This window comes from Arvicola amphibius, chromosome 11, assembly GCF_903992535.2.
Source record: "Arvicola amphibius chromosome 11, mArvAmp1.2, whole genome shotgun sequence".
Classification (NCBI taxonomy): domain Eukaryota; kingdom Metazoa; phylum Chordata; class Mammalia; order Rodentia; family Cricetidae; genus Arvicola; species Arvicola amphibius.
This window is the reverse complement of record NC_052057.2, coordinates 77,321,266-77,329,625: the sequence shown is the minus strand read 5'-3', so window position 1 is coordinate 77,329,625 and position 8,360 is coordinate 77,321,266. Positions and strand designations below refer to the sequence as shown.

The 8,360-nt window shown below is 41.2% G+C and overlaps 1 pseudogene; it reads right to left on the bottom strand.

Annotated features, from left to right (window-relative positions):
• Positions 1 to 1,584: 1,584 nt before the first annotated feature.
• Positions 1,585 to 1,903, bottom strand: LOC119826805 (annotated as a pseudogene).
• Between the last annotated feature and the right edge of the window lie 6,457 nt (positions 1,904 to 8,360).

Below are 8,360 nucleotides of genomic sequence, written 5' to 3'. Positions count from 1 at the left end.
TTTTTTTTTGTCATGGAATATCTTGTTTTCTCCATCTATGTTGATTGAAGGCTTTGCTGGCTATAGTAGTCTGGGCTGTTATCCATGGTCACTTAGTGTCTGCATAACACCTGACCATAACCTTCTGACTCTCATTGTTTCTATTGAGAAGTCAGGCATAATTCTGATACATGGGCCTTTATATGTTACTTGGCCTTTTATCTTTGCAGCTCTTATATTCTTTCTTTGTTCTGTATGCTTTCTGTTTTTATTGTTATATGGTGAGGGGACTTTTTTGGTCCAGTCTATTTGTTCTGTCACTTTCTTGTAACCTCATAGGTATGTCCTTCTTTAGGATGGGAAAGTTTTCCTTCTATAATTTGTTGTGAACACTTTCTGGTAGTCCTGTCTTGCTCTTTATGTTGTTGAGTATATTCTTACCCTGTTGTCTATCATCTCTTCCTCCAATTGGAACAGGCACAGCCTGTGTTTCAGAAGGGTCCATTTCTCTCCAATTGGTGTAGTTGAGGGCTGTGGCTCCATTGATCACTCCTTCAGGTATAAGCCAAGGAGAACCTTTGGTGATCACTCCTCCAGGTGCCTACAGGCCCACGGCTCAGATGGCCATTTCTCTTGGTTTTGATCAGGCTGAGCATGAGGCTCTCTGGTGGTCAGATAATTTCTGGAGGCCACTGCTGTTGTTGCAGGCCACTGTATTGCTGCTCATGATTCTCCTCCTGTCTGCCTGGCCAGGTCCACCGCATTGCTGTGCTCACTCTTCATCTCCCAGTGGTCTGGCCTAGCCCACTGCACTGCTGCTCACCTTCTCCTCCTGGCTGTTTGGTGATTCACTGCTTTGCTGCTCATGCTGCCTGGCCTGGTCAGACCTGCCATGTTGTTGCTCATGTTTCTCCTTCTGGTGGTCTTGCCCGGCCTGGTCTGCCAATATGTTGTTCATGCTTCCTGTTGTTCTTCCTGTTGTTCTGGTCTGGTCTGGCCCCTTCATGCTGCTACTTACCCTTTCTTTTTATTCCTTTGCCAATGATCAGATCAAAAGGGCGATCTTGTCCTCAGACTGTTTCCTCAGATTGCATCTTCTGACTGCTTCCTCAGATGACTGCTTCAGACCGGCTGTCCTCTATTCATATTTTTATGAGGCTTAAAAATCACAACAGGTATTTTCAAATCCTTTTTGTTGTACCATTTGCAATGAGTGGTAGCCAGTTTGTGTTATTACTACACTATGTGATGTATGATCGAGCCATTAATGAAATTTCTTCTATAGTCTAGTGATGCAAAGTCCATGATCACAGGGTCTTTCTTCACCTCCCTTGAATTCCCAGTAGGAGACAGTCCCATGACAGTAGTAGTGTAAGTGAGAGGAAGGGTTATGTCTCAACCAGGAAGCACAGAACCTTCTGCCCAGCTTGTTCTTCTACAACTACCACGAAGTAGTATCAAAACAACCTTGTTACTTTCTGATAGTATTTCCCCAGGAACTAAGGGTCATTTCCTTCAGACCTAGGTTCTTTTTTTTTTTTTTTTGAAAGTCTAATTCCCATTTTATTTTTCCAAGGTGTTTTCTTCTGTCTCTATGAAGCCACTTTACATGGGCTTTGGTGGGGGTCGTGGTGCAGCACCAGCAGGTCTAAATCGCGGTGGGGGTGTTCGGTCCTTCCGAGCTTCCCGAGATCGATTCCTGACCACCTTGCTACGAATAGCACAGCTCACACAGTAATGCAGCTTGACATAGAGTTTGGGGAGCATTTGCTTCGGATATGTCCCTGACGGCAGCCCCCTCTACGATGTTCCGAATGACGAACTTCTTAATGGTCTTGTCCTTGGGCACACAGTGGGCTCAGTTAGTGCAGCGAATTGGCTGCACATGGCCGCTGCCCTTTTTGGCATGACCGTTGTTTCTCCTTTTTTTTGGTCATCTTGGAGCAAAGTCCCGAAAGCAGACCTAGGTTCTTAAAAGATCTTCCTTCCCAGTATTGCCACCCTTGGAATCAAGCCTTTAATATATGAGTCTTTGAGTGATCCAAATCACATCCAAACTTTATCATTAATGTGTTATCTTTTCTTAGCTAGCTAATATAATAAATTACACCGATTGACTTTCAAATATTAGTTCTACCTTACATCCTCAGAAAAATACTCCACTATTTTTTATAGTATGTGTTTTTTTATATATTACCGAATTATATTGTTAATACTATGTTGACTATTTTGTTTCTTCACTATAAGAAATACTGGTATATAGTTATTTCTGTTTGTATTACCTCAGACTCATTTTTTGTGAGGGTATTACTGGATTCATAAAATAAATGGAGAAGTCTTCTGTCTTAACGCAATAAAAATTGGATTACTGTACATCTTTCAGGTACTATTTTTTTTTTTAGTACTGATACACAGTTTCTGTGCTGTGATTTCTGTTCTATACCCCACATCTAATTTGGCTATTTTACTACTTTGGGGCCTGATTTATTGACTAGTATTGCTATATAGAGATAAGGCAATTTTTCTCTAATTGCCACTTGTGTCTTCTGGTCATACAACAAGTTTTTAAATTCTGAGCTTTTAGGACCAGGCTTCATTCCTGTTTGGAGACTTTTATAGCCTTATTTGTCTCAAAAATTAAATTTCTACAACTATTGAATTTTTTTCTGACGCAACACATGATCACAATTGTGTGGATCCAGTTCTGCATATCTGTCTTTCTCTTTCTGGAACTACCTGTCTAAATTTGGTCAATTGCTTACTATTCTGTGCAGTTAAGAGCCCAAAACTCTAACCTGAGAACATAATTTTACTGTTGGGTCACTGTGATTGCTAGAATTTTGGTAATGTTTTATTCCCTTTCTCCTCTATAATTTTTTTTTGAAATGTGTTTACTGTGGTTGCATTCTCTCAATTGCCCTCTTAGCCCTGGCCACGTTGATGCTTTCCATGACAGTCTTTCATTAATTTTTTTCTCATTTTTTTTATTAAAGATTTCCATCTCCTCCTCTCCTCCTTCCCCATCCCTCCCCTCCCCTCCACCCATACCCCCCTCCCTCCCTCTCCAGGCCAAAGAGCCATCAGGGTTCCCTACTCTACGTTAAGTCCAAGGTCCTTCCAACTCCCCCCAGGTCCAGGAAGATGAGCAACAAAGCTGACAAGGCCCACACAGAGCCCGTCCACGCTGTAGAATCCAAGCCCATCGCCATTGTCCTTGGCTTCTCAGTCAGCCTCCACCGTCGGCCACATTCAGAGAGTCCAGTTTGGTCGCATGTTCCATCAGTCCCATTCCAACTGGAGTTGGTGATCTCCGGTTAGTTCTGTCCCACCGTCTCCATGGGTGAACACACCCTTCACGGTTCTGACTTTCTTTCTCATGTTCTCCTTCCTTCTGCTCCTCATCAGGACCTTGGGAGCTCAGTTCGGTGCTCCAATGTGGGGCTGTGTCTCTATCTCCATCCATCGCCAGGTGAAGGTTCTATGGTGATATGCAAGATATTCATCAGTATGGCTATAGGATCTGGCCTTTTTCGGCTCCCTCTCCTCAGCTGCCCAAGGAACTAGCTGGGGGCATCTCCCTGGATACCTGAGAACCCCTCTTGAGTCAAGTCTCTTGACAACCCTCAGATGGCTCCCTTAATTAAGATATATGCTTCCCTGCTCCCATATCCACCCTTCCTATATCCCAAGCATCCCATTCCCCCGAGCTCTCCTGATTCTCCCCTTCACGCTTTTTTCTGCCCATCTCCCCTTAGCCCCGTCCCACCCCACCCCCAAGTTCCCAATTTTGCTCAACCTCCTTAGCTATCAGGGAAATGCAAATCAAAACAACTTTGAGATACCATCTTACACCTTTGAGATTGGCTAAAATAAAAAACACCAATGATAGCCTTTGCTGGAGAGGTTGTGGGGTAAGGGGCACACTCATCCATTGCTGGTGGGAATGCACACTTGTGCAACCACTTTGGAAAGCAGTGTGGCAGTTTCTCAGGAAATTCTGGATCAACCTACCCCAGGACCCAGCAATTCCACTCTTGTTAATTTACCCAAGAGATGCCCAATCATACTACAAAAGCATCTGCTCAACTACGTTCATAGCAGCATTATTTGTAATAGCCAGAACCTGGAAACAACCTAGATGCCCTTCAGTGGAAGAATGGATGAAGAAACTGTGGAATATATACATGTTAGAATACTACTCAGCAGTAAAAAACAATGACATCTTGAATTTTGCATGCAAATGGATGGAAATAGAAAACACTATTCTGAGTGAGGTAACCCAGACCCAAAAAGATGAACATGGGATGTACTCACTCATAATCGGTTTCTAGCCATAATTAAAGGATATCGAGCCTATAATTCAGGATCCTTGAGAAGATAATAAGAAGGTCTTTCATTAATTTTAATTACAGTTATCTTTCCAGGTTTCTATTTTCTGTTGTACTCCCATGGGTGTGTTTTGGATTTGAGAGCAAGTGACTCTAGATTGTTAGTGTGAGAGACTACAGATCTTGGCTTTTCTGAAGGTAGTTATCACAAAGCTCTTTTCGGAGGAAGGCAGTGGTTACCAGGGTTGCCATTTTCTTCGGAAACAGATAGTCCCACAATTTAGTTATCTCAAATGTTTTGCTTTATGGACATCAGTGCCTACTGTTGTACTAGTCGTTTTGGAATAAGCACTCCTACACCAGTGACAGTGGAAAAGACAGATAGATGACACTGCTGGACCAAGCCAGGACAGCTCCTCATAGCTTTGGTGCTATGTCCAGTTTGTATTCTCTCTTGGTAATCTAAAACCACAAGGTGCGGAAGATAAACAAGCAAGATTTTACAGTAGCATACATTACAGTCAGTAGGTTATTAAAGGATACAGCCCATTGTTTCAGGTATTTCTCCAGATCATTCTGTTCCAGATAGCAAGTGAAGTCATGCTTGGTGAATAGGTGGTACAAGCACATATTTATTCAGTAATTGAAGTAAATCAATAAAGCAGTATCTAATGACTAAAATTTTTATCCTATTCTGCTTCATCACCACAGCATCAAAATAAACAATGGTTGTTTAAAACAAGTATCAAATAACCAACACAAATCTCTTCTTCTTGCTTTGTGTTATATCACCAGCAAACTAGAATGTGTATTCCCTTTGGAAATAACAGCAGGAAGTCACAGAGATTTTCCTAAAGCTTTGCCATGGTGGACCATTAATATCTGCAATGAACTGCTCTACTAATGCCATCTTATGAAACATTCTTAAAACCATAAAGAAAAGAGAGGGTACTAAAAGCAAGGGCAATATTTTTACTTAAAAAATTTATTCTTCACCTACATAATGCAATTTGTTATACCAGAATTATATGCTTTGAGCTACAATAATATTGGGGAGAATTGTCTTATTTAAATTTGTCTACCCCTATCAAAAAAGTCCAACGAGGATGACAATAAGATAAGGAATTTTTTTTACAGTGATTTTTATTTTATTTTTTTTCCTCATGGTTTATTTTTTTATATTTAAAAATTTTCATCTCCTTCCCTCCTTCTCCCCCCTCCCTCCCCCCCCCTCCCTCCCTCTCAAGGCCAAGGAGCCATCAGGGTTCCCTACTCTATGCTAAGACCAAGGTCCTCCCAACTCCCCCCAGGTCCAGGAAGGTGATCGACCAAGCTGAGAAGGCTCCCACAGAGCCCGTCCATGCAGAAGAATCAGAGCCCAGCGCCATTGTCCTTTGCTTCTCAGTCAGCCCCCGCTGTTGGCCACATTCAGAGAGACGGGTTTGGTTGCATGATCCATCAGTCCCATTCCAACTGGAGTTGGTGATCTCCCATTAGTTCTGTCCCACCGTCTCCATGAGTGAATGCACCCCTCACGTTCCTGACTTTCTCATGTTCTCTCTCCTTCTGCTCCTCATCAGGACCTTGGGAGCTCAGTCCAGTGCTCCAATGTGGGGCTCAGTCATTTTCTTCATCTATCGCCAGATGGAGGTTCCCTCACGGTCCTGACTTTCTTTCTCATGTTCTCTCTCCTTCTGCTCCTCCTCAGGACCTTGGGAGCTCAGTCCGGTGCTCCAATGTGGGGCTCTGTCATTTTCTTCATCTATCGTCAGGTGGAGGTTCTATTATTTGTATGGCTGATAAAGCACCCCTGATGCTTTAGGAGATTTTTGGGCAAGATGGGCTTCAGCAAGGATCTTCAAGGATCTTAACTTCCTGATTTTTTTAAAATTCTGGTTTGCTTTTTGTTTGTTTGTTTGCCTGCTAGTTTTCTAGAGAGATAGGGGAAAAAAAGGAAGGTTGAGTTGGGTGGCTTAGGTGGTAGAGTCTGAGAGGGGCTGGGGGAGGGAAACCGTAATAGAGCATGTTGTATAAAACTTTCTTTTAATAAAATATTTATTTTTTGAATTACATATTAAATTTGTTTAAAAAATTTAAAAAATAAGGACTCACACTTTTCTGTAACACAGGCATTCACAAATGATTTAGGAAGAAAGGAGAACAATTTCCAAAGCTTTCCATACACTCTTGAGATCAAGATGGCCATTGCCACAGAGTTGTCTCATCCAGATGAAGACTGACTTTCAGGGAAGAAGTAGGTTGCATGTTCATGATGACTACTTATTAATATAGGTGTCAATAGACACTTTTTACAGTAATGCAAGAGCTAGGAATTTTATCATAAACTAATACACATGTGGTGGTAAGAATTACCAATTCTATTAGTGCAATGAAAACATCATAGTGGGCAAAGGTAATATACCTAATGAATGACTGGAGAGTATCACTATCTTGAGAGGTTTTGATTTTCTCAAGAAAGTTAATAAATATGATTTTGGAAACACAGTTTAGAACATCTGGTTAAGAATATATTGACAGGTAAACGGATGTGCCACCACTAAGTGGAGGAGTGGTCAGTTTGAGATGTTGAACAATGTATCACTCATGCAGATTGTGAGGCAGGTGCAGGAACACAAGTGGTACTGACAGGAAACTTGAACTGTGTAGATATCTGCAAGAAGTACTTTCCACTAAATGTACAGCCATGAAAAACTCTTCAACTGTCTTTAAGAAGACAGAAGTCTTATATGTAGAACTTTGGAGATAATTCTTAACACTAAAGAGGAACTTTCTGGTAATACAGAGGAATAGGAGACAGCTCAGGTTTAGAGATGGGAAAATAGCCCAGTAGGTCAAGTGCTTGATTTGCAGGAATGAGGATATAAGTATGGGTCTTCAGTACCCACATAAAAAAAATCCAGGCATAGTGCTGCATGTATATAACTCCTCTTCTGCAAATGGAGAGAGAAAAATACCCTGAGCTCAACGGTTGGCCCTCCCCCATCCAATATAAACTCTAGGTTGAGCAAGACCATATCTCAAAAAATAGGAGAGAGAACAGTAGAAGATATTTGATGTTGACTTTAGGTGTACTCCCTTCCCCCATAAATGATAGCTCAGATTTCATAACAAAGAAATTAGTTAACCAACTTGGCATGAGCAGGGAGTGGAGAGGTCTCAAGATGATCCCAATAGTCATAATTCCTTAAATATAAGTAAATGGACATAATTTCCTGAACTTGTCATTTTTTCCTTCTTTATTGATATTTGTAAATATGCTGGACTGGTATGAGCAAGTTGGGGATTCCCATGAACATATGAGGTCATAGATAAGCATTCCTATGTACAGCACACGGCTTTTTTTTCTGCTACCACTGAATTAAGAAAACCTCTCTTAAAGGAGGTGCAGCATTAACTCTGTTTTTTTTGTGTGCTTAGAAGTCCTCCCAAATTCTCTCAGGTTTTAAATGGATTTAGCTAGCACACATTGGAGTGCCAATTTGTAGTAGGAAAGCTGCTAGTTAGTTCCTGGCTGCTCGATTCCAAAATAACTGCACAGAAACTTATTAATTAAATCACTGCTTGTCCTATTAGCTCTATTTTCTTATTGGCTAACTCTTACATCTTAATTTCACCGATTTCTATAAATCTTTGTATTGCCATGAGGCTGTGGCTTACCGGGTAAAATTCCAGCATCTGTCTCTGGTGGGGTTACTTGGCTTCTTCTGACACTGCCTCCTTTCTTCCAGCATTTAGTTTAGTTTTCCCCACCTAGCTCTACTCTACCCTACCACAGGTCTAAGGCAGTTTCTTTATTAACCAATGGTATTCACGGCATACAGAAGGGAATCCCACATCGAACAAGAACATATGTGTGTTTCAAAAAGTTAGATGCAAAGGTTTTGACAATTTTTACCCTAAAGATAAATGTTTGAGGAGAAATGTGACCTGATTTAAACATTTATATAGGGTACACATGGATCAAAACCTCCCACAGTATCTCATCCATTAGTGAGTTAAATTTTTATGCATTTATATATCAGTTTAAAATAA